Source organism: Marmota monax, unplaced genomic scaffold (assembly GCF_021218885.2).
Source record: "Marmota monax isolate L192 unplaced genomic scaffold, Marmota_monax_Labrador192_F-V1.1 WCK01_AAM20220418_F8-fsc00010, whole genome shotgun sequence".
In the NCBI taxonomy this organism is placed as follows: Eukaryota; Metazoa; Chordata; class Mammalia; order Rodentia; family Sciuridae; genus Marmota; species Marmota monax.
This window is the reverse complement of record NW_026692321.1, coordinates 6,562,646-6,587,998: the sequence shown is the minus strand read 5'-3', so window position 1 is coordinate 6,587,998 and position 25,353 is coordinate 6,562,646. Positions and strand designations below refer to the sequence as shown.

Below are 25,353 nucleotides of genomic sequence, written 5' to 3'. Positions count from 1 at the left end.
TCTCAGGAGGCCACACACTCGGATCCACTCTGACTCCAGGGAGAGTGACTGTTGAGCACGAGTGGATATTTCCATAGATTCATCCCTGGTGGGTCAGATCTCCTGAGGATTTCCGTCCCCCTCCCCCCGCCAACCAGTAACCTTCCACACCCATGCTCTTCTCCTCAAGGTTACTTTATGACCCCATCCAGGCCTGGAGACGCGTGGGTCTGGTGCCAGCCATGGTAGTTCCATTAGAATGAAGATTTGTTCCTCCAGGCTTGGCTCACGGCACACCAAGAGAAATGCCTTTGCTGTAATAAGACGACATCATCCCGTAAGACCACACCAGGCACAGGGCGTCCCGGGGTGCTCTTGCTGTGGCCCCTGAGGGAGTTACTTCAGCCTGCTGAGCCAGGCCCCCCAGTGGTGCAGGTGGAGGCCAACTATTGTTTCAGAAGAGGAGTGGGATTTGGACAGGAGGGTGCTCTGGAAACAGCCAGGCACTCTCCATCTGAAACTGATCATTTTTACTCCGTACAGTTTTACCACGTTACGAATAGAAGAAGTGATGGAGTCCCCTGTGAAAGACATTTATCCCAGGGCGGACGCTGTGCTGGTGTTGGTGGGGTTGGTTTTGGATGGTTTATTCTCACGGGAAGCCAGCCCCCATTCCCAGTCATCCTCATAGGGACCACCTTGAGCCCCCCCCCGCCGCCCTCATGACACGCCCCTGCCTTCCCAGGTAGCACCCAGCAATCACTGCTCTTGCCACTGGCCCAGCTTCCTGGGGCGATGTCTGCCGTCTTGTCCCCCTGCCAGCACAGTGACAGCCACAGGTCAGCTCAGAAGCAAGTTTACTGGGAAGCTAAAAAGACCATGTTTGGGGACCCCTCGTCTGCACAGGCCCCTTCTGAAGCCCTAAACCTCAATTTTTATTCACACCTTTGCGTTCTGTGATGGGCTGAACCATGTCCCCTTGATTCCAAATACCTTGGAGTGTGACCTGTACTTGGACGCAAAGTGTTTAAAGAGATAACTCAGTTAAAATGATGTCCTTAGGGTGGGCCCTAATCCAGCCTGCCTTGTGTCCCAAAAGAGGAGATCAGGCATGTGGGGGAACCCAGGTGAAGATACAGTGAGAACGTGCTCACTAGCCCAGGACGGATGCTGCCAGCACCTTGATCTTGGACTCCAGCCCCCAGAATGGTCCTTAAGCCTCAGCCGGATGGCTTGGCTTTGGCAGAGTGCATGAGCTCACACATGCTCTTTTTATACAGGTTGCTGAAGATGTAAAAGCACCAAGTCCTGTGGAAGCCGTCCTGCCCCAGCCACACTGCAGATGGATGGCCAACTCTACAATGACCAGCCAGGACCCATCACAAGAAGGTCTGTGGGAGAGAGGGGAGAATTCCACTGCCACCCAAGAATGGCCTCGGTGTGGGGCGGGAGAGGAGTTCTGAACAGGGCCCCGTCGCACTCTGCCTGCTACTCTCAGGGTCTCGAGCCCACACCTCACTCTCTCTCCCAGCCTGGCCAGCTCAGTCGAACTTGCACGGAGACACTGTGAGACCCAGCCCAACACAGTCACCCCTTCAGGGGCGTGAGTTCTCCTTCCCTGAGTCTCTGAAAGGGACAGCTGGGGCTAGTAGTGGGCTCAAATCAAAGTGACAGCTCAGAAAACCAAAGCAATTTCTGGAAGATGGTTCAGAACACCCAGCTCATAAGATAAAAACTACCAAGAAGATCCTGGTGTGGGGAAATACAGGCTGCTCGGATCCTCAAGTTGTGTCATAATCACCGAGAAGGAAACAGACCTTAGCATCCACCCAAGAACTGTCCAAGCAAATGCTGAGGGCAGAGCCCAAAACACGTGCTGTTTATTTCCCACAAGGAAAACTAGATGTCAAAGCATAATGGCATTGGGTGGCACAGTGTGCTGAGCACCTGCACCTTTCCTGGCTCATGTGACGTTCAAGATACCTGACAAAACAATGACACTGTCATTGTCCCTTTTTACTAGATGAGGAAACAGAGACCCAAGTTCACAAGACAGTAACAGAGATAAATCTTCATCCTTTGAACCCAGGCAACACGTTTATTTATACACCCCTCCTATATGTAACTGTAAAATAATTTGTTTACTCTTAAAAAAAAATATCGCGGCACAGTGGCAGACACCTGTGATCTCAGCAATTCGGGAGGATCACAATTTCAAAGTCAGCCTCAGCATCTTAGCAAGGACCTGAGCAACTTTATGAGAGCCTATCTCTAAATAAAAGATAAAAAAGGGCTGGGGATGTGGCTCAGTCCCCCAATATGAAAAGAGGAGGAGGAGGAAGAGAAAAATATAAAGAGATAAATTAGTAACACAATATTTTAATCTAAAGTAGTTCAATGGGTCTACATGTCCTAATATTTAGACCAAGGCTGACCCTTTTTACCAACGCCCAGAGTGGGAATCCTCCCAGGTAGATGCTGATGTGTCTTACACACCTCTCTGCCCCACACCCATTCGGTACCTTGTGTAGCAAAGGTGCCCCTAATATTTGGCTGTTCCCAGATCCAGGCTGCTCTCAGCTTTTTAAAATAAATCTATTTATTTATTCTAATTTGTTATATATGACAGAAGAATTCATTTCAATTCATAGTACACATAGAGCACAATTTCATATCTCTGGTTGTACACAAAGTAGAATCACAACATTTGTGTCTTCATACATGTACTTGGGGTAATGATGTCCATCTCATTCCATGTCTTTCCTACCCCCATGCCCCCTCCCTTCCCTTTGCCCTATCTAAAGTTCCTCCATTCCTCCCATGCTCCCCCCACATCCCCATTATGGATCAGCCTCCTTATATCAGAGAAAACATTCAGCATTTGGTTTTGGGGGGATTGGCTTACTTCACTTAGCATAATATTCTCCAATTCCATCCATTTACCTGCAAATGTCATGATTTTATTCTCTTTTACTGCTGGGTAATATTCCATTGTATAAAGATACCACAGTTTCTTTCAATTAAAAGATGATGATCTCATCTACAGCAAAGCCTCCACAGTTTAGCTATTGTGAATTGTGCTGCTATAAACATTGAAGTGGCTGTGTCACTGTACTATGCTGTTTTTAAGTCCTTTGGTTATAAACTGAGGAGTGGGATAGCTGGGTCAAATGGTGGTTCTATTCCAAGTTTTCCAAGGAATCTCCATACTGCTTTCCAGATTGGCTGCACCAATTTGCAGCCCACCAGCCATGTGTGAGTGTGCCTTCCCCCACATCCTCGCCCTGCTCTCAGCTGGACCCTCCCAGGTCCAGTCTGGCTTGGTCCCCCAACTTGGGGTTGCAAGACCAGATGCCTCAGATCTGATCGTGCAGGTGTCCCTGTCCTGACTGGGCCCTGCCTCACCCACACTCTTGGTTCGGACCCTCCTCATTTAGCAAGCCCTGGTGGCTCTCATGTCCCTATACTGACTAAGCCAACCAACCACCTTTAGCCCCAATGGCCCTACGCTTCACTAATAATGAGAATACAAACAGGCGACGTCTACTAAGCCCTCGATGTGAGGCAGAGAGGCGATGGCTTCAGTGTCTGTGTCCCCCTAAAAGTCATTTTAAATACTAACCCCAACGTGATGCCAGGAGGAGGTGGGCCTTCAGGAGGGCATTTGGTCAGTGAGGGTGGGGCCTTCATGGATGGATAGTGCCCATATAAGATGCCCCGAGAGCTCGCTCACAACTTGAGGACACAGAGAAGACAGTAGACTGCCACCTGGAAAAAGACCTGCACCACAATCAGACCAGCTGGTGCCCTGACCTTGGACTTCCAGCCTCCAGGACTGTGAGAAGTAAACCCCCACTGTCGGGAAAGACACCAGTCGGCGGCACTTTGTTAGCAGCCCAAGTGGACTAAGACACCAAGATCTCATCTGATCCACACCAGCTCTGATACTGGAAATGGTACTTGTGACAGCCCCCGGGTCGGTATTACCATCTCCATTCCACAAACGAGGCATGGCCTGGGCTCAGGCACAAAAACCCTGAGTCTGTCCTGCTGTGAGCACCGCCTCCCACCTACAGATGCAGATGCTGAGGCCACCAAAGCCAGATGTGGTCCTGAGCAGACCCTGGGTTCCAGGCTACCTGACCCAGGAGTGACTCTGCACTGCATACTCTGCCATGCCCCTGCAGGCAGACGTGCCTGGGCAAGGGGACAGCCCTCAGAGTGTGTTCACAAGAAACCAAGCCTGAGACTGTGCTCCACTCATTCAGCTCAGCCAATGATCCAAAGGCTGGGCGGGTCTGGGAGCCAGGCTGGCCCCAGGGGGTGTCCTAGAAGTCACCTGGTTCAGGGGGCAAGGAGGAACCCGAGGACCAGGCAGTCCTGACAAGAACAGGAACCAGTACATGTGCCTCTGGTGAGTTTCTCCAGGCAAGTGTGCTGTTCCAGGTTAAATGGCTTAGACAGAGTAACCCCTCCCTGAGCCTTATCCCTAGGATCCACAGATGTTCCAAGATTTCTTTTGTCCCAAATACCTGGTGTCATCTCTGGATCCAACAGATCTCTTCAGTGTGGTGACATTATCTAAACCCAATTCATAAGGCAGAGACTTCTAAATGGGGTATGTGTCTCAGTGGGGGGGGGAAATACATATAGTGTACATGTATGCACGTGTGTGTATACACACACACACACACACACACAGAATTCTTCCAATCTGTCCCCAAGGGAACCTTGAAATGCCACTGAAAAGCCTATTGAAGAGGAAACACAGTTAGGGAGCCCAGTGTGACTCTGGAGGAATCCTTGCCTGAGCTCTCAAACCTGGACAAAACAAGGATGAATCATACCTTCCTCCCAAATGTGCACCCTGAACCCCAGCCAAGGTCTGTTTCAGCTCTTGACTGATAGAGTAACACAGCCACACCCCAGGGGCCGCTCACTCACTCATGGGGCCAAGGAACCAAGTCTTGGAAGCTGTTTCATGTTTGCAAATCTTAGCTCTTGATGAGCTGTGACAGCGCTTGCCCCCACAGCCCTCCCATGTGCTTGGGGTTTGAGCGTTGCTCATAGATCAGTGGTCCCTTAGTGCATGACACGCCTGTAAGTGGAGATAGCTTCTGCCCTGAGAGTTCAAGAGCTTTGTCAAGGCTGTTATCATGGCCGGCTGTGGTTTTCTTTTGTTTTGTAAAACCCACAAAATTATTGTTAGGCTTTTTTAACCATACCACGTTGTTAGAATTCTTCGAGCTGGGATTCGGAGCTGAGTAGGAGGCCCAGCTCTGGATTTAAAAACTTTGCAACCAAGAAGAAATCAATACACCTCTCCAAGTCTCAGTTTTCTCATCTGTGACACAGGGAGGTAATACTCATGCCATGGACTGGCAGCGTGCCCTTCCTGCTTCCCCTGAATGTTGTAATACCGAAGCATCCAAGAAAGTACACTGTGAAACGAAAATCATGACATAAATTTAATAGGAACCATTTTTCTCAAACGTGAACCTGGTGAGACCTAGCCTCACTGGCTCCAGGAGACCTGCAGACACCAAAATCTGAGGATATCAGGTGCCTTATATAAAATGCACAAACTTGCATAGATCCTACACACATCCCCCTTATATTTTAAATCATCTCTAAATTGCGTATAATGCTTAGCACAATGTAAATGCCATGTAAATAGTTGTTACACTGAATTGTTTAGGGAATCGTGGGAAGAGAAAAGCCGGTATGTGTTCAGTTCAGATACAATTCTTAAAAATATTTCCAAGCTGGGGTTGTCAGGATCTGTAGATGCAGATCTCACGGATACAGAGAGCTGAGTGTGCCGTGCTAGGCCTCAGGACACGGGCCTGACAGAAAGTTATATCCATGCAAACAAATGGGATATGACAGGAAAGTGTCTAGCCTCGGGGCCTACTTATAACACTGTATAATTTTGTCATCTGACAAAATGTTCTCTCAAAGAACCAGAATTATTGACTCTTTTCTGTGCACCAGGTTCTAGCAGATACTAAGAACGCCATCAGGATAATGAAGTTCTGCTCTTTGGAGGACCCCAGTCCAGGCTGAGATGAGTACTAGAACACAAAGCGTCAAGACCATCATGGAGAAATGGCTCGTGCGCTGTGAGAAATGGAAAGGGTTTCCCAGAGGCAGCGACAGTGGAGCTGGGTGCTGGTCAGTGAGGAGAGGCTTGGTAGGAAAACAGCCAGTCTCTAGACTCAAGAGAGGAAGTGGCCAAGGCCTTTCCCAGGAGGGACTTTCTTGCAGAGCATGGTCTTGCTGGGTGAGGGGACGGTGATGACGCACCCAGCTCTCCTGACCACGTGGACCAGCTCCCGCTTGGCCGGGGAGGGTGTGGGCAGGACGCAGGTGAGAGTCGGAGGAGAGGAGGTGAGAGATGGCAAGGGGTGAAAGGTCGACTAGGAAAGGGGCTGACGCAGAAAGATGTGGTCAGCGTTTCCACCCTCAGTAGAGGAGAGCTGGTGTGGGCTTCACCTTTGCCTCTCCCCACTGCACCCCAGGCCCTTGGCAGATGGCACGTCTCAGGTCCCCGGTCTGTTTTCTCAAATGACAAGAGCAAACTCATTGTTGTGCAGGAAAAACTGTCCCAATGTCCAGTGGCCATGATGGGCATGGCTCCAGGAAGCTGACGGACAGACAGCTGGGACTCCCAAGGTGACATGATGTAAAGGAAAGTTCAAGTCCCGGTGTCGCACAGTAATCGTACCATTCAATTTTGCATCCTAATTGGTGCTTTAGAACCGTCTTCTCCACGTTGTCATTTTCTCTGGCAGCAGCGTAGACTTTGGCATCCGCGTGGGCAGCGGGGGCACATTCGCTGGGCCTCTTTCCCTCTGGCGGATGAAGCATCTTAGCCCTAAACCACAACCATCTGTGAAAATGACTGGGAGGCTCAGAAAGTGCCAGAACCACAAAATTCCAGCTTTGCTTTTGACTTTCTGGCAACCAAAGAATAAAAACGCAGCTCTCATTTCTCCAAATGTTTCCTGCCCCGCCATCTACTCCAGCCTCGGGTCGGTTCCCCATTAGCAAACTTGGGTGCTCCTGCAGCCCCCTCATTCACCTGGCTCTCAGCTACTACTGAAATGCACATGGAGGCCAGGGTGTTGGCTGGGAATAAAGTGGGTTTCTTTTTTCTTTTCCCCCAAAAGGAACAAACTTCATAAATCCTTGCTTGATTCTATGCAGGTGTATAGAAGAAACTGAAAGAGGTATTTATTTTCTGTGTCCAGGTCCTGCCAAGACCCAAATATGAAAAACATTTTTTTCCCCAACACAGATGTCTGTTGAGACACTTGAGATAAATCCAGAGAAAGGTGGGTGTGAGCTCTGAAAGGCTCTTGCCCAATATGGGCTAAGAATGGCCAAGAGGGATCCTCAGACAGTATCTGCCCACCCTGTGAGCATCAGGGGCCTCCACGTGCCTCACCTGACAGAGACCACAGTCTGGGCGCAGTGCATGGGGTAGGACCAAGATAGTTACCGAGATGCAGAAGACGTTGGAAAATTCGCTCTCCTCCACACCACAGGAAGGCTTATAGATCCAAACCAAACCAGAGCTCCTTCAAGTGTCAGGAGATGTAAAATAATGTGGTTTGGGGTGCACAAACGTTTTTAGCTATAAATACCCTTGAGCGTGTTCCAATGCACTGAGCCAAAACCTAAATGCTATGAGGTTTCACCCAACATAGGGTTCCTTAAATAAACACAATACGAATAGAAAATTTAACAGCATGAACTTGAAAGGAGAGAGACTGACACTAAACGATCTCAGTAGGAGAGGAAACTGGTCTGGGCCTCTGGGGACAAGTGTTCACCGAGGTCGTCAGCAGGCCGCGCACTGGACAAGCTCTTTCAAATCTGTCAGCGTATTAAAATCTTCCTAAAGAAACCCCAGGAGAAGGACACTAGTGTCTGGCACAGTAAAGACAAGAAAACCAAACTCTCTAGAGAGGAAGCCAAGTGGGGCTCCAAAGCCACCATCTTCTGTGACTTGACCCCTTTACACAATCTGCTTCTCCATCAGGGTGTGACCTCCTCAAGGACAAGAGTGCTGTCCCATCACCCAGGGCTCCTCCAGGCCAGGAGGCCTCTCGTAACTGTCTGAATTCCTGAAGACGGCCATAGCAGATTCCCGCAGGCCAGATGGCTTAGAACAGCAGGCCTTCAGTATCCAACAGCTCTGGAAGCTGAAATTCCAAAATCCAGGTGTCCCTGGGGTTTTGAGGGAAATCTGACCAGGCCTTCTTCTGCTTCTGGTGGATCCCCACAGATCCTTGGTGTCCTTCACTTGAAGATGCATCCTCCAGCCTCTGCCTCCACCTTCGAGGCCCTGTCCTCTCTTGTGTCTCTTCTGTTCTGAGAAGGACAGCAGCCACTGGATGAGGGCCCACTCTGATTTATTATGATTTTATCTTAACTTGATCACATCTGCAAACACCCAATTTCCAAAGGAGGTCACAAGTACCAGGGCTCTGGACTTACCACATCTTTTGCGGGGAGAAGATTCAATCTATATAACATGGATGATAAACTCGCATTTCTTGAATGGATCCTTCCAGGATTTCTGGAAAAATCTAATGCTCCAAGCACCCCACACTATGGCCTCTCTGATCACACAAGGTCCCTGAGTGCTGCCACCCTGACGCACTCCCAACACCTGGGAAAGCAGTGGATCGCCAACCTGCCCCTGTGCAGGGACCTCCCGAGTCCTGATGGGTTGAGAGACAAACTCTTCCTGAAGGTATTATTTCCCACCAAGAGGCCCAGGCAGTTTTAGAACTGCATGATGAGGGCAGAAGCTTACAGAAAGAATAAGAATGTGACTGTAAGAGCCACTCTTGACCCCCACTGCAGAAAACCAGGAAGTGTACCTGTCAGAGGAAAAAAAAAATCACTCTATAGGAATGAACACTAAACCTCATTCGATTTTTAAATGCACCAATTTCTTGTATACTACCCATCACCCAATGGTTTCCCAAAGACATCCCAGCTCCGGCTTCTGTTACTCTGATTGTAGACTTTTGTATTCCATTTTTCTTGTTAATAGCTGATTTTTCAAGAATGTGATCATATTTTAACACACGTAGACATTTTATTTCCTACCTCTAAGGTACTCTAAATGAGGATATTGCTAGCAAAGAACCTAGTATTAAAAAAACATACAAAAATGGTTAGTAAGACCCATGTTAAGGAAACTGCAGAGAGTAGCTAGGAAAATGTAAACCCAGTTAGGCCATCAGAATTTGCTTAGCTGTTAAGTATAACTTCCACCAGGTGCATGAAGCACATGAGTAATTACAGATTAAGGGGGAAAAATTAAGCAATAACCTTTTTTCAGCACGGACACCACCTCCTCTGATTCTGGGGCAGTGTTTTGAAGAGTTAAATGCCCTCTGCAAATGCCAGGTGTTCTGTCGTCATCGCCACCTCTGCTCCTCCTCACAGCCATGGATGCACATGAAGCAGTCACACGGGAGACGTGTTCCCCTCCGTTTTCTCTCAGCCCCCTAGAAATGCACGGTTCATGCCTGTCGAATGCAGAACATGCTCCAAAGAACCCTGGGTTCTACCCCCACTACCTAAGAATGCTCATCTTTTCCCAATTTGCAAGGGGAAGAACAAGTAAATGAACAAGAATTTCCTAATGTCAAGGTTGATGCTCTAATTTTCCTCCTATTTGGAACTCACTACTCCTGGCCTGTGAGGAAATATCATAGATGACAGAACAAATGGGCAAGTACATCAGCCCAGCTTTTGCAGTGACATGTCACCAAGTAGGTGTGACATGTGCTGTCTTTGCCTGACCCTCCCACACATTCTAATGGTCCCGACAGTGGGGGCCACTTACCTCTGGGCCCGGGCGCTTATTTCAGGACTCTGAATACAGTAAATGTCTTCTGAAGAGTGGCTGGAACTGCAGGCACCAAAGCCACAATAGATGCCACCTCCCACCCTTAGGATGGCTGCCACCCATAAAGAAAAGCGAAACAGCAGCGTTGGCGAGTTTGTGGAGAAATCGGAACCCTTGCGCATTGCTGGTAGGAAGGCACGGTGGTGCCACCCCTGTGGGGGACAGTGGCAGCCACTCAAAATAATAAGAATTGCCACACGATCCGGAAATTCCAATGCTGGGAATAGGCATATCCAAAACCGTAAGACAGGTCGCAGACAGCACCGTCCGTCCATGCTCATGGAGGCATTGTTCACGATAGCCGAGTGTGGAAGCTGCCCAGTGACCACCGGTGGGTGAGTGGGGAAACGTGATCAGGAAATCCTGGGGTGTGCTGCCACACAGGCGGACATGAAGGACAGTATCCTAGGTGAAGTAAGCTGGACACCAAAGAACAGATACCACAGGACTCCATTTACATGAGTTACCTGGAGGAGTCAAAATCACAGAGACAGGTTAGCAGGGCTGGTGACCGGGACGGGGAGCTGCCTGTCGAATGCAGAACATGCTCCAAAGAACCTGGGTTCTACCCCCAATACTTAAGAATTGGGTAGGGGGTCAGAATTCCATTTTGGGAAGAAGGCGAGCGGTGGGATAGAGAAACAGCAATGTGAACTTGCTTAATGGCCCTGAACTGTGAACTTCAAAAGCATTCAAAAGTGAAGTTCATGTGGTAAAGAGTTTACCAAGGTAAAGAGGGGGAGGGGGGGAAGAGAGGGGGGGAAGGGGGAGGAGGGAAGAGAGGGGGGGAAGGGGGAGGGGGGAAGAGAGGGGGGAAGGGGGAGGGGGGAAGAGAGGGGGGGAAGGGGGAGGGGGGAAGAGAGGGGGGAGGGGGGAGGGGGGAAGAGGGGGGGAGGGGGGGGGGGGGGGGGGGGAGGGGGGAGGGGGAGGGGGGAAGAGAGGGGGGGAGGGGAAGAGAGGGGGGGAGGGGGGGAGGGGGAGGGGGGAAGAGAGGGGGGAGGGGGGAAGAGAGGGGGGAGGGGGAGAGGGAGGGGGGAAGAGAGGGGGGAAGAGAGGGGGGGAAGAGGGGGGGAAGAGAGGGGGGGAAGAGAGGGGGGGAAGAGAGGGGGGGAAGAGAGGGGGGGAAGAGAGGGGGGGAAGAGAGGGGGGGAAGAAGAGGAGCGGGAGAAAGAGGGAGCGGGGAGAGAGAAATTTGTAGAGTTGCCAAAGTATACCTGGTGGGCATTTTTAGAATGTCTTAAAAAATCAACCTATTTTTTAATTCTAATTTCTTATGCATGACAGCAGAATGCTTTACAATTCATATTACACACATAGAGCACATTTTTTCATGTGTCTGGTTGTGTATTCACACCATTCTTATCTTCATAATGTACTTAGTGTAATGATGTCCATCTCATTCCACCATCTTTTTTACACCCCTTGCCCCGCTCCCTTCCGTTTTCCCTTATGCCCTACCTAGAATTCACCTAATCGTCACATGCTTTCCCTTCCTACCCCACTCTGAATCAGCCTCCTTATACCAGAGAAAACATTCAGTATTTGGTTTTTCTGGATTGGCTAACTTCACTTAGTATAATATTCTCCAACTCCATCCATTTACCTGCAAATGCCATGATTTTATTCTCTTACTGCCGAATAATATTCCATTGAGTACATATACCACATTTTCTTTATCTATTCATCTACTGACGGGCATCTAGGTTGGTTCCACAGTTTAGCTATTGTGAATTGTGCTGCTATAAACATTGAGGTGGCTGTGTCCCTGTAGTAAGTCCCTGTAGTAAGTCCTTTGGGTTTAGACCGAGGAGTGGGATAGCTGGGTCAAATGGTGGTTCCATTCCAAGTTTTCTAAAGTACAGAGATGGAAAACTGTTTCGTGATCCCTCTACTCGGGTGATCCCATCTGACCATATTTTTAAAAGTAAATTCAGTGTGCACTTAGATCATTCAGCAATGTAGAATGATATAAAATGACAATTACAAGAAACCTTCCCTTCCCAGCCCCTGTTCCAAAAGATGACCACTGCTCACGGTTGCCTGATGTGCTCTTCATGAAACAACCCACGCTGTTCTTATATACACCTAGGCATACACATGAATTTTTAAATGTTCATGTAGGGGGTTCACTTTCACATTTTATTTTATACATATTTTTTTACATTTACATTTTAAGGATGTTTTAGTCAGCTTTGCTGCCACTTTGACCAAAAAAACCTGACAAGAACAATTTTGGAGAAGGAAAAGTTTACTTGGGCCTCACAGCTTGAGAGGTCTCAGTCCACAGACGGCCGACTCCATTGCCCTGTGCCCGAGATGAGGGAGAACACCAAGACAGAAAGCCAGGATGAAAGGAAGCAGCTCGGAGGGGACCCTCAGGAAGCAGACAGAGAGAATTCCACTCCAGGACAAATGCAGGCCCCCAAAGGCACAACTTTAGAGGCCACCTTCTCCAGCCACACCCTACCCTAAGCACCACCCAGCCAACCCACTGGAGTTTATTAACATGCCGACAAGGTTGAGGCTCTCAGGACCCAGTCGTTCCTCCTCTGAACTTCCCTCACATGAGCCTTTGGGCACACCTCATATCTAAACCATAACAAATGTATACACAAGTTGGCTCATATGTGCACTTTCCATTGTTCCTTAAAAGTATTCTTTGGGACTTTTCTATATTAGAATATACAGAACTCCTTGATGACTATTTAGTATCCCTGATGAAACATGTAGCTGCTTCCCGCTTGTTCCTCTTTTTGTTTTGTTTACTCTAACAACAGAATACTCACCGCAGTGGAATTGGTAGGTCAATGTCAGAGCAATGGCTATTTTAATGAACATTGGCCAGTTACAAACCGCAATGGTAGCAATAGCCTAAAGCCTCAGAATACGACAGAATCCCCGTTCCCTGAACCACCACACCACATTGGTCTCTGCACCAGGCTTTGCCACCGTGTTTGAACGTCAGCCTTCCAAAGATGGGACTCCACCTCTCACGAATGCCACCTGGATCTTAATTGGGAGCTCTGGGGAGCATCTGGGAGCTCCAGGACCCTCTTCCTCTAAGTTACTTGCTCATAGCCCTTATTGACCTTCTATTGATGAATAGATTAAGGAAATAGCCGCTCATTCGTCGTATGTGCTTGCAGATTCTCTCCCCAGATTTGTTTGTTTTACTTTACTTGAGCTCTTCTGTGCCAAAGAGAAATTCAAAAATTTTATATAGTCGCAAGTATCTATCTTTTCCTTTACAGCTTCTAAGTTTTCTACCCTACTTAGAAAGGCTTTTCCTCCTCCAAGTTTAAAAATAAACACATGCAAACTTTTAGACAGACTGTCTCTGCTCTGTTTGTGCAATAGTGTGCCAGTGGTGCGGCCCTGAGTGCATAAAAATAAGCACGCGGGGACGTCACGGCGGCTATTAAGGTAGAGAGGGGTGTCGTTCGTGTCGATTAATTTTCACTATGCACGCTGAGACGGTCCAGGGCAGGCATGAAGGGTACTTTCAAAATATAACACTGAAACAACTGGATATTTACAAAGCCACTGTTTTACAATAACATGCACAAAGTGAATTCGGACCTTTATCAAGTATCATGTAAAAAATTCCACTCACAATGGATCATAGACCCAAATATAAACGCTAAGCCTATAAAACTCCTATAGGAAAATATGATAGCAAATCCTTGCACCATTGGGTTAGGTATGACACCCGGAGTGCAGGTGAAGGCTGGGGATGTGGCTCGGGGTAGCTCACAGGTTTAGCACATGTGAGGCCCTGGGTTCCATTCCCAACACTTCAAAAGAAAAAAGAAACTAAAAAGAACAAGAGTGACAAAAGAAACAAATAAGTTGGAATTCATAAAGACTAAAAATTTTATGTTCAAAGAATACCATCTGTGTCAGTCAGCTGTCCACCTCTGTGACAAAATACTTGAGATAAACAACCTAAAAGGAGGAAAGGTTTATTTTGGCTCACGGCTTCAGAGGTGTCATTCATGGTGGTGTGGCCCTGGGCCTTTGCAGACACAGAGCATCACAGAGCACATGGCAGAGGACAGCTGCTCACCTACAGCAACCAGGAAGGAGAGAGAGAGGGGAAAGGCCTGGGTCCCAGAATTCCCAGTAAGGACACACCCCAATGACCTAACTTCCTTCCAGTAAGCCCCACCTCTTAAAGGCTCCACCTTCTCCCTGGAGCACCATTAGTTGGGGACCAGGACTTCACCAAGGAGCTTTTGGGGACATTGAAGATCCAAACCATACCATCATCAAAGTGAATACGCAGCCCACAGAATGGGAGAGATTATTTGCAAATCACATGTTTATAAAGGAAAACTCAGACAGTGCAACCACAGAAAGAGACAAATAGCCCAACTTTTAAAATGTCAAAGGACCTGAATACACCTCTTTCCAAAGAGGATGTCCAAATGGTCAGTCAGCCATGAGAAGACGCTACTCACCACCAGTCCACAGGGAAGGGTGGGTCAGCCCTGCAGTAGGTACAACTTCACACCTCCAGAAACAGCTCAAGGAAGAGAGAGCGCCAGCACACAAAAGCATTAAAAAGCAAATTGGAGAACAAGGTAGGGAAGGATGCAGAGAAATCGAACCCTCACTCTGTTGGTGGGACTGTAGGATGCTATCTATGGTCACTTATTAAAATGAATTTGGCAGTTCTGTGAAATATTAGACACAGTTACCATGTGACCCGTCAGTTCTGCTCATGAATATATACCCAAGATAAAAAAAAATAGCCCACACGGATACTTGCATGTGAATTTCCATAGCTGCATTGTTCATGATAACCAAAAGACTGAAACAACCCAGGGTGTACCAACTGATGAATATAGATTTAAGAGTGGTATATTCATAAGTGGAACATTACTTAGTAATAAAAAGGAACAAAGTACCAATTGATGCTACGACATGTATGAATTCCAAAAATGCCACAATTTGTAAAAGAAACCAATCACAAAATGCTGTATATTATGTTATATAATTTCATTTTTTTGAAATATTTGAAGTAGGCAAATCCATGGAGATACAAAGTAAATTAGTGATTGCCAAGGGCCCGAAGCAAGAGTGAGAGTGGAAAGAGGGTTCCACAGGGTGTGAGGATTCTTTGGGGTGGATGAAATTTCTCTTTAGTCGTCAAGGTTGCCATCCCTAAGAATATGCTAGAAGACTTTAGTTTTTGTACTTTTCAAGGGTAAATTGTATAGTATATAAATCATATCTTAATAAAGTTATTTTAGCTTTGTTTAAAAAAAAGGACAGTGGGCCATAGTTCACTGATTTCTATACTAGTCTTAACATTTTATACTTTTGTAATATAATAAATATTGGGAAAAATATAGACTAATAGTGATAAGAAAGGAAAGCAAGAAGGATTGAGGGGGGTCGATACTTAGGAAAGAAAAGGTGAAAATTTTCCCTCTGTATGTATATATCTGTAGGTGAAGTGCCTATCATTCAGGTAAAACAGAGTTTGAAAGCAAGAACTCACTGGGAAGGTTGTCCAGCAAGCCATGGAATGAGCCGGTGAACCACAAGGGGGCCTAACTTGGTCTTAAAGAGTGAAGCTGTAGCCAAGTCTCTGGGCCACTCAGGACATCTGCTTCCTCCTCTCTAAAAGGGCACTGATATTTATCTTCACAGGTATCAAGATCAAGCACTTGAAAACCCTAAATTATAAAATGTGAAGGTCATTGATATAAAACTGCTCCCTCTCCGTTGCTGCATCATGATTGATAGTTTCTCATTAGAACTTTCTTAATATAAATGTAAATAGGCCCACAGCAGAGTAAGAAATTAATGTCCATCTTCCAAATACAATGTGTGTGATCCAGCCCCGTGGACAGAAGTCCCGGTCAACCTCGGTGACCCTCGACAGGTTCTGAACATGACCCTTTTCCACCTGTGGAATGAGGTCCAATCAGGTGAACTCCGGTGCCTTCCAACTGCAAAGCTGTAACGAGGGCCCAGAGAAGCCGAGCCGGCGCGTGTCCATAGTGATGCCCAGGACAAGCAAGGAAACCCCGAAGTCCTTGGGGCTCTGAAAGTGAGTGGCTGACTCCCAGCAGGACACAGGGACTTGGGCAGGAGCGCGTCTGGGCACAGCATCCCGCAGCCGTCAGGGCCAGCGCCACTGCCAGTCCCGGCACCAGCGTACACCAGAGGGTGAGCAGAGGACGAGGGGCAGGAGATTGCGGCCTCACGCCCAGGGGAGGGACCGCTGTGGCCTGAGGACTTGGAGCATGTCTTCTTAGGGTCCACTTCCCCACCCCCTCATTTTTCCAGACTCTCCTTCTCTGGGCCTTTCTCCCAACCTGAGCCCAGTGTCCCCTACATGGCAGCTTGTCACATGGGTCAGCTCAGTTCCCAGCTCTGGGGTCCTGGCCTGGCCCTGGCTCTTGCCGTCTGTCCTGCCCCTCTCCTGCCTCCTTGCAGGGCTGCGCCTTCTCATTTAACCTTCTTCATCAGCATCAAAAACACAAGGGTCCCCCTGCTGAGCAAGGGCCCCGCACCCACCACCCCTAGTGCCCGTGTTCTTCTGTCCCAGCACAGAGACACTGGGGTGTGCAGCCCTCGGGAAAGACGGCAGCTGGCAGGTCCTGGGAGCGGGGACTCCAGCTGGCAGACCTAGGCCTGTCCAGCAGGCCTGTCTCTGGGCACTGTGTGGCAAAGGAGATGCGCAGCCGGCAACACCTGGAAAGAAACCGCACTCAGCACGCCACCCCCCTGGGCAGATCAGGGGAGGACATACAGACTCATCCAAAGGATGCTGTGGAGTTTCTGTGGCCTCAGAGTCTTCTTTGAGGGTGTTGGAACAGGGGCTGGGAGGAAGCTTGGTGCACACGCACCTGTCTGCCATTGGGGGCTGACACACTGCGGAACTCGGGACCTTCACAGACAGGACACGTGCTACTTCTGTAGGAGGAAAGAACGCAGAGGTGCCAAGACACCCCCTGCTGGGTGCTATCAGCCACTAGATGTCCTTTATCTCCTTTTTGTCACAAATGCCCAGGCGTCTCCAGTGCACTGAAGCCCTAGTAGGGCAGTTTGATGTGGAGCAGCTGCTACACACTGGGCCTGCAGGCAGCCACCTTCGGTTGCCACCGAAAGTCTGGTGGGACCTGCCTTCAAACGGGAAGCAAGTGAGGGAAGCGGCTCAGATCCCCAGGGTCTGCACGGGAGCCAAGGCTGCACCAGGCCTCTGGGGGCCATTGGACCTGCCTTCCTCCTGGCTGCAGCCACTGCAGTACCCTGGTGCCACTGTGCCACGGGTTGCTCCCCAAGAACTGCCATCAGCCATTGTCTCTTCCTGTGTCTGATAAGCTTCGCTCTATGAAGATTCAGCACTGCCCGGGGCTTTGGGGGGCCTGCTTTTACAGGAAGCCCTGTGCCAACCTGACGGGGCATGTTAGACTCCCACCTCCCTCCAGGGACGAGGGACAGTCCCACTGCACAGGTCTGGAGGAGAGCGCAGGTGGAACCTGCTTCTCCCCCTCGCTGCCGCAGGTAGCCGGGAAGCGCCCAGGAGCCCCGGCCACACTGCCCTCGCTGCCAACCCTCTCTAGGCCCCGGAGAGGCTGCATCCTGGTGACCGCAGTCTGCAGAAGGGTCCTAGGCCGCTCCGCCAGACACTGCCCAGTTCTCTGCACTGCCCCAGTCTGTCCCCGGCCACCGGGACTCCCCACGTGGCTCCAGTCTTCCTCGGCCATCAGTGCAGGTCTCCCCAAGCCAGCTGCAAGGGCCAAGCTGGACTGAGCTCAAGCCCATCGGGGCCACCAAGCACATCCCTTCCAGAGGTCATCAGCTCCATCCAGGTTGTCCGGCCCACATCAGGGCCGCAGTTTGCAGAGAGCGCTTGGATTTCCTCATACTAGTGAGTTAACATGCTGCTGTGTAGACCTCACTCCCCATCCGGAGGTCCACTCCTGATTTCACAAGGACCTTTTTTTTAAAGGGGGAACAATCTTGTCCTCCCACTCAGCTTCCAGTCCAGCGTCCCTTTGTCTCTGGGCTAGCACTGCCAGGGCCACACGGCTCAGTGCCAGGTCAGAGCCCACTCCTAGCTCCCCAGGGACAATGAAAATGCTGACGGTGCATTCTTGACCTAGTTCGCTGGTGGTAATTTATAGTCAGATTCACACAAAATGAAGCAAAACTCTGGAATAATTGCTCCCCCAAAAGAGCCAGACCAGTGCCAACAACGGGCCACATATTTCGGCACCCACTCCTAAGCGCACCCACTGCGTCCCACCCCGGGCGCTATTCCTCGTGTCTTCTGTGCAACGCTTCCTTCACCAGCAACCGGCTAGGGAAATGGGTTGAGTGAGCCTTGTTCCCAGGTGAGGAGACTGGCCGACACTTGCTGTGATAGCCAGCTGCCTGTCACTGTCACAAAATACCTGAGACAACTTACACAGGAAAGGTTGATTTTTCTCAAAGTGTCAGAGGTTTCTGTACATGTTTGCTTCACCCTGTTGCTTTGGGTCTGCGTGTCAGAGTAAGTGGCAGGGGAGACTTGTTCACAGCTGTCAGGAAGCAAAAAGAGGGGAAGAGGCTGGGCCCCCAAAGTGCTCTTCAAGGACACAGCCCCATAACCTAACTGCCTTCCAATAAGCCCCGCCTCCTCAACTTGCCACCACCGCCTAAGAGCTCCACAGGCTGGGCACAGAGCGTTCAGCACATGAACCTTTGGGGACACTTATCTAGACCACGATGCTCACCCAAGGTCATGCGGCTGTGTAGCGGTGGAGCTGGACCTTGCCTAGCGGTCTGGTGACAAACCCGGAGCCATTAACCACTGTCTACAGTCGCCGGCATTTAGGAGTTTCTCCATCCCAAGGAAGATGAGGGGTTACTTTGGAAAAACCCTTCACTCCTTGAACGGATTTCTTCAGAGGAGCCAAAGGAGGATGACCCTTCAAGACGCAGCCCAGAGTCTGGAGGAGTCGGCCACCCACAGCCTCATTGCCCTGGCAGCCTCCTTCCCAAAGCCCCACGCCAGGTTCCTCTGAGTTTCCCTAAGGTCCCTGGGCCACCTGGCTGTGCTCATCTCTCCCTGCCATGTCCTGGAGAGAGTCCCCTCATGCTGCGTCATCCTGGTCAGCCAAACAAGCCACAGGAGGCCGCCAGGTTGGGGCAGGAAGGGCTGCCAAGGGCTTCTCTAACTTCTGCATCTTGGCCACCCACCGGCTGGATCTCTCTCAGGCCAGAGCTCAGGTACTCCCACGTGGAATTTACCCCCTCCTCCTGCAAACAAGGACCGCCCTTTTCCTTCCCAGTCCCCCATGCCTCAAGTCGAGGGTGTGGGGCTCATCCTTGCTTGGCTCCTTGACAGAACACCCCTGACCCAGAACTTGGCCCGCGGCCTAGGGCAAGACCACCCGTGCCTCTGTCTCGCAAGGCTCTGTGGGAGACACAAAATTCTTATTCAGGTGCTGCCAGCAACTCAACATCCCTACTTCTTTGATATATTTCTTACTTTTTTAACCATTGTTAATAGATCATACTGGAATTACTGATAAGACTGACACATTTAATAGAACCCTAAGCGTAGACTAAGTAGCCCCTCTAAGGTACCATGACTTTGTATTTTAAATGAAGATTATCAGGTTGGACATGGGAGAACTTGGTACCTGGCTCACCTCTGTTACTCCCTGACCCCAGGCTGCACCAGCACCCAGCCAGGCCCTTCTCAAGTATGGGCCACATGCTCGGGCTGAGCCAGGGAGCACCTGCCAGCCAGAAGGAGCCACATATCCACTTTCCTGGCACACAGAGGCCACCACGTTCAGTAGGGAGACCTGGCTTCCCACACTGGATACTTTCTAGAACTGAAAGTTTTGAATTCTTCCTCCATTCCCTAGGGACCACAGAAAAGGGCCTTAAGAACAAGTGGTGATGGATTTAAAACTGGTAATTCCTGTGACTGATCATCTTATCCCCTTGGCAGACACATCTCAACCTAAAAGGTGAACATATACACAGAAGGGTGAATGGGAATCTTCAGAGCCACAGGGCATGTGGGGAATTACAACCAACACCAACAATAGGTGTGTACGCTGCAAACTAAAAGTGCATATATTTAAGCTAAGAAAGACATCAAGTAAAGCTCGGCAGATTCTGGTGGAGTGGTGGAAAGTGGAATGCAAAGCTGACATATCCCAAATGTCAGGTGCTGTGCTAGGAGCTCATGTATTCCCCACTAACCCATGTCAGGGAGGTGGCTACTTTCTTATACTCAGCAGCTTCAATCCCCAGTCTGGGAAAAAAAATGAATAATAAGAGCACAATCACATTGATTAGATATGAGAACTGAACTTATGTAAGGCACATAGAAGTCGACCTGGCTCAGGGTAATCATTACATAATGACTAATTATCAGCTAGGATGCTTGGCATGCATCAGCAAAGTACTTGAGACTGCGTAAGTTATAGAGAACAAAAAGTTGTCTTCTCACTGCTCTGGATGCTAGGAAGTCCAAGGTCAAGGAGCCAGCAGATTCAGTTGCCTGGTGAGGGCTGTTCTTCCAAGATGGCACCTTGTAGTTCCTCCTGAAGGGGAGGAACCCGTGTCCTCACATGGCAGAAGGCAGAAGGCCCAGTGAGCCAAAGGCCAGGCCTCTTCTACAAGCCCATTAGTGTGGCAGGAGCCCTCGTGGATGGATGCCCTCTTAAAGGTCCACCTCTTAATTGCATCTCCATCCCCCTGGCTGCCCGTGAATTTTGGAGGGAACACGTTCAAACTGCAGTGATACTTCTGTCCTTTACACAGATGAGAAAACCCGATACCATGCTTCTGCAGAGCTGGGATTCAAACCCAAGTTTTAAATCCAAATTCTAATCAATACTGATCCAGGTACATGTTCTGTCACCTTTCTAAAAAGAATATTCTAAATGGTTACTTGAGTTTCAGTCAGCAAGGACACCATAAGATGAAAGACACGGTCTTAAAAAGGAGAAAGATGTCGGTTTGAAGTCAAAGGACTTGTGCTCTGATGCTGGTGGAGAGTGGGGAGGGAGACTTAAAAGGAGGGTCTGAAGTTCAAAACAAGTTCAAGTCTAGCAGGACAGAATGAGGAGTTATTCGTGTTGGGAGGTATGGAACTGAAATCCCCGAAGAGATTGAGGTGGACCAGAGAGCAGAGTTTTGGGAGAAGAGGGCTGGAGGCCCAGGTAAGAACACAGGCACCATGACCTGCTCGCAAGAAAACAAAGACTTGGAAAATGTCTTGGTATCACAGGTTGGAGGCACCGAGTAGACCAGAGCAGAAAACAAGCTCTCCTGCATAATCACATCTCACATCTCCTATATGTTGCAGATTTTCTCAGAGATAAGCTATCTAGGACTCTCCATTTCCCTGCTGGCTGAGCTCCAACCTGAATTTGGCATTTCTCAGGGTGTTAACAACCATGTCTGTATTTTGGTACTGTACGTATTAGGAGTTCTCCGAAAATAGCCTCTAGCAACTTCTGATCCATCGTGCTGAATGTGGGACTGCAAACACTTGCAGCTGAATCTAATTTTCAACACCCGGTTTCTCCCGAAGAGAAGCAGAGGGGGATTCGCACTGGTTCCCTCAAAGCCTGGAGAGCAGCAGCCCTGTCATAAATGGCAGACACTCCCCACGGCACAGCAGTGTTGGATGGTGCTTGGCTACCGCAGATTGCAGACCTTTAGAGCCGAGATGGACAGCCCTGGTCCACATGCTTCCTCAAGTGACAATTCAGGACAGATCATCAGCCACAGAAGAGAAGGAGATAACCAACACCCAGCAGGAAAAGTTTTCCCAAAGTATATATTGAAAATGGAGTTCACTGGGGAGGACAAGATGATGAAAGGGAGGAAAAGGCAGACGTGAAAAATTAGCCTCCCACCTGTGATGATTAAAGTAGAGGTTAAAGGAAAGGGGTGTGAGCTCAGTCTTCCTCTGATCAAATGAACAAATTTTCAGATGGGGACCAGCAGCCAGAGGTGGCATTTGTGCCCAGACTTTCTTTGCTGTTTATAATACTGGAAGGAAGTTTTTAGTACTGTCGTACACATAAAGGAACTGCTGTTGGGGAGTCAAGAGGCTCTCTTCACCCAGCAAGAGGGTAGCATGGCCAGGATTCAAGCCCTGCACTTCCTGAGAGTTATGGCCACTCTTTCCCGGAGAACCCACCCGAACTGCACAGTCAGGCGGGCAGTGCCTTATTAAGGTAGAGGACCTTCTGTGGGTGCCTCCTGATCATGTCACGGGAAGTCCAGCCAGCAAGGCCCAGGGAACTAGGAAATCTGGACCAAAGAGACCTCCTCACTCAGCATAGTGAAGAGATCCCAAGACCTTGACGATCACATTCTATGGAAAGAGCTTTCCGATGAGGGTGGAGATTACCTGTTGAACCATTTCACACCTCCTTTCACTCTTCACACCCCCTGGCTGGGTAGGGAGCCTGCAAGGCAGGGCCACGGCACCCCTGCAGCAAGAGCCTCCCAACCCACACGGATCCAGGAAGACCCTACAGGGCATGGGTAGGCTGAAATAGTACAAGCCAAGCACACAGCAGGCTGCCCACCAGAGTGGGAGTGTCATGCGGTCCCGTGTCACCTCCTTCTCACCCCATGTCCCAAATCACTTGGTAAGCTTGAGTCCATTGCCGATTCTTCACAGCAAGGCTGGTGGGTCACACTTGGATTCCGTCCTCCTCCTGCCCTTCTCTGTGAGATAGGCCACCCTCCAATCCATTACAACTCCAAAGCTCTGCTTCCCCTGGGAGCCAAGACACACAAGGACAAATGGGAGCAAGCGTAGGTCCCTGTGTGTGCTCCTGGCACCCAACACTCCCTCACCAGCAGGCAATGCTGGCCCCTGCCCTATGCCACACACTGGCCAGGGTAGCCATGGGCCTGGTCCACCCGTTGCCATTTGAAAGCCAACATCAGAACAGGTCAGGAGGCGGATGGTGCTGGGAGCCTCCCGGTTGGGCTACATTTTAGCCTCCAATGAGTTAGAGCTACTGGAGGGCAACGGACAGTGTTTTTCTTTGATAAATGACTAGGAAAGTGAGTAATATTCGGGCTCACCCACCTCGAAGGCAGCTATTCTCGGGATTAATTGGAAGGTTGGCCTGCCTAAGCCTCCCATATTTCTTTGGTGAGGGGAAAAAAAAAAATGACAAAATCATGTGACCTTCATATTTGGTTCATGACTAGAAACAAATCTTCCTAGCTGCTATTTCCAAGAATGCTTGTGGGGAAATAAAACAGTGGCCGTGTTTACAGGGCACTAAATTGTGTGATTAGCAAATGCGGTTGGACAGCTGAAGCAGAAATACAGATGCCAGACCGGACCCAGGGCCAGCTTGCTGCACATGGCCCCTCGGCACCACCTCCTGCTGATCGTCCAGGATCGGCTGGGGCACATTCTCCGTGGCAGTGACTGGAGAGGCAAAGCCAGAGGCAAGCGAAGCCTGAGGAAAACTCCAGAAAACGAGGGGGGCACCAGGTGCAGCCCCCGAGAGGCTGAGCCTGTTTGCTTTGAGGCTCTCAAGGAGCGACTCCCCAAGATCATGCATGGCTTGAAGGGAGGATTCATTACATTTGTGATCAAAGTGATTACCAGGTGACCCAGAGTCACTGTGTGCTCCAGCACCACCTGGGGACCAACCCTTGAATCTTAACCCACAGACCTTTTGGGGGGGGGGGTTCAAGATCTAGAGCAACCCCTCCCCATGAGTCCTCTAGCATGCCCTTGAGGGCCACCTACACAGAGAAAGGAGCCTACTAAAACCAAACCCAGAGAGAGGCCTCATGCTCTGACCCCAAAGGAGAGCCCCAGAATTAGCAGCAACAGCTAATCCCGAAGCCGGAGTTTCCCCAGGGGTCTTCGTCCTTAGGTTCCAGCTGCTCCACGCTGGGATGACTTGCAGCTGGCCCTGTGACTAAGAGGAAAGTAGAGAGTAAATGCTTCTTACCTTCCAGAATCCTCCTCCAGAGAGCTGCCCAGTCTCCCTCTGATAACAGCAAGGTTCACAACAGAACTCAAGGCAATGTGACGGAAGCAGATCAGACAGCTGGCTGGCTGCAGAGGCCCCTGGCTCAGTGCAGAGACATGCAAGCCAGGGCACATCCCCAAGCCAAAGTGACCTTAAAAGAGCACCATCCCTAATGATCATCTGAATCTGCCTAGAAGACACATTCACTGAAGTTAATAAGTAATGGAGAATTCTGAGAGCAGACAGAAACCACTTTTGTTTTAAATCCACATGCACACAGTTACAAACATGAACCTCTGAAGTTTGGAGAAAGTAAACTAGAAATCAGAGGAGGGAAGAGCATAGCTCACGCATTTGGGAGGAAGCTATTCAAACACTGTATATATGGAACAGCTACAAAAATGTCTCACCTACCAAACCACAAGACTAGGCTCCACAAATTCCAAAAGGTTCTATTTTGAGCCCTGGGTGGGTGGGTGGGGGTTTTTCTACCCAGAACATATGTGCACCCCAAAACTCTTCAATGGACAGGACCCAGGTTTGTGTTATTTTTTCACTTTGGATTCCGATAATGTGCAAGTGCAGAGCATTAGGGGGCCACCTTTGAATGTCACAAAATTTCCCCAAGATACTCGTCTACCCCCAGTTCAAAGCCTCTGGCAAAGAAGCCTCCTAGCATTAACCACGGGGCAGGATGCATCTGATTCCAGGCCCCTAAATTCTTTTCCTTTCTAAAACTAGAAATGTTGATGGGAAATCACGTGTTTTTTCTAAATTCACCTTCTTTCTCATAATGTTCAGGGAATTGGAAGGAGGGCATGGGTCAAAGTCATAGCATGCTGTGCCAAGAATGTTCTATTCCTTCCTTGGACCCTACCTGTCAAAGGGTGTGGCACCAGTCTACCCTGAGTCCTTGACTATTTTCCTGCTGACAAATCTTTCTTGGCTTTTACAACTTTTGTTCCTTCACTTGGTCATTGAGAGGGGGAGATTTTGCAATCTGTCTTCCTGTGACCAATGTTGCCTGAAAGTCCCTGTATCAGCAAGATTTATTTAGAAGCCTCTCAATCCCCACCCTATGCCAACCTGGCTGGAAATAAAGAATAATTTGGAAAAAGCCATTTCTGGGAGTTTATTTTGATCTAGTTATTAAATCATAAAGATGTGGTCAGAAGCTACAGTAACAAGGTTCATAAATAGAAATGAGGTATGGCCCCCTGGGGGAAAATGACCAAATGTGCCCATCCGGATGGTCTGATAATAGCAACCCACACAGCACCTCGTGGATTTCAAAATGCTTTATGTTCATGATCTTGTTGGATCATCACCCAGCCCAGAGACCTACGCAGGGTAAGAAAAAATAAGTGACCTGCCCAAGATCAGAGCCAAGGGTGTGGGGAGCTGGAAATGGAGAGGCAGGGATTGGGAGGAGGTGAATTATTATACACATAA

General features: G+C 49.3%; 1 long non-coding RNA gene across 1 annotated transcript; it reads right to left on the bottom strand.

Moving 5' to 3' along the window:
• Window positions 1-5,429: 5,429 nt before the first annotated feature.
• Window positions 5,430-24,056, bottom strand: LOC124090851 (uncharacterized). Its single transcript, XR_006851241.2, has 3 exons — window positions 23,881-24,056; window positions 9,851-10,380; window positions 5,430-9,509 (listed from the first exon to the last, which is right to left on the bottom strand). It is a non-coding gene; the product is annotated as an uncharacterized LOC124090851 (long non-coding RNA).
• Between the last annotated feature and the right edge of the window lie 1,297 nt (window positions 24,057-25,353).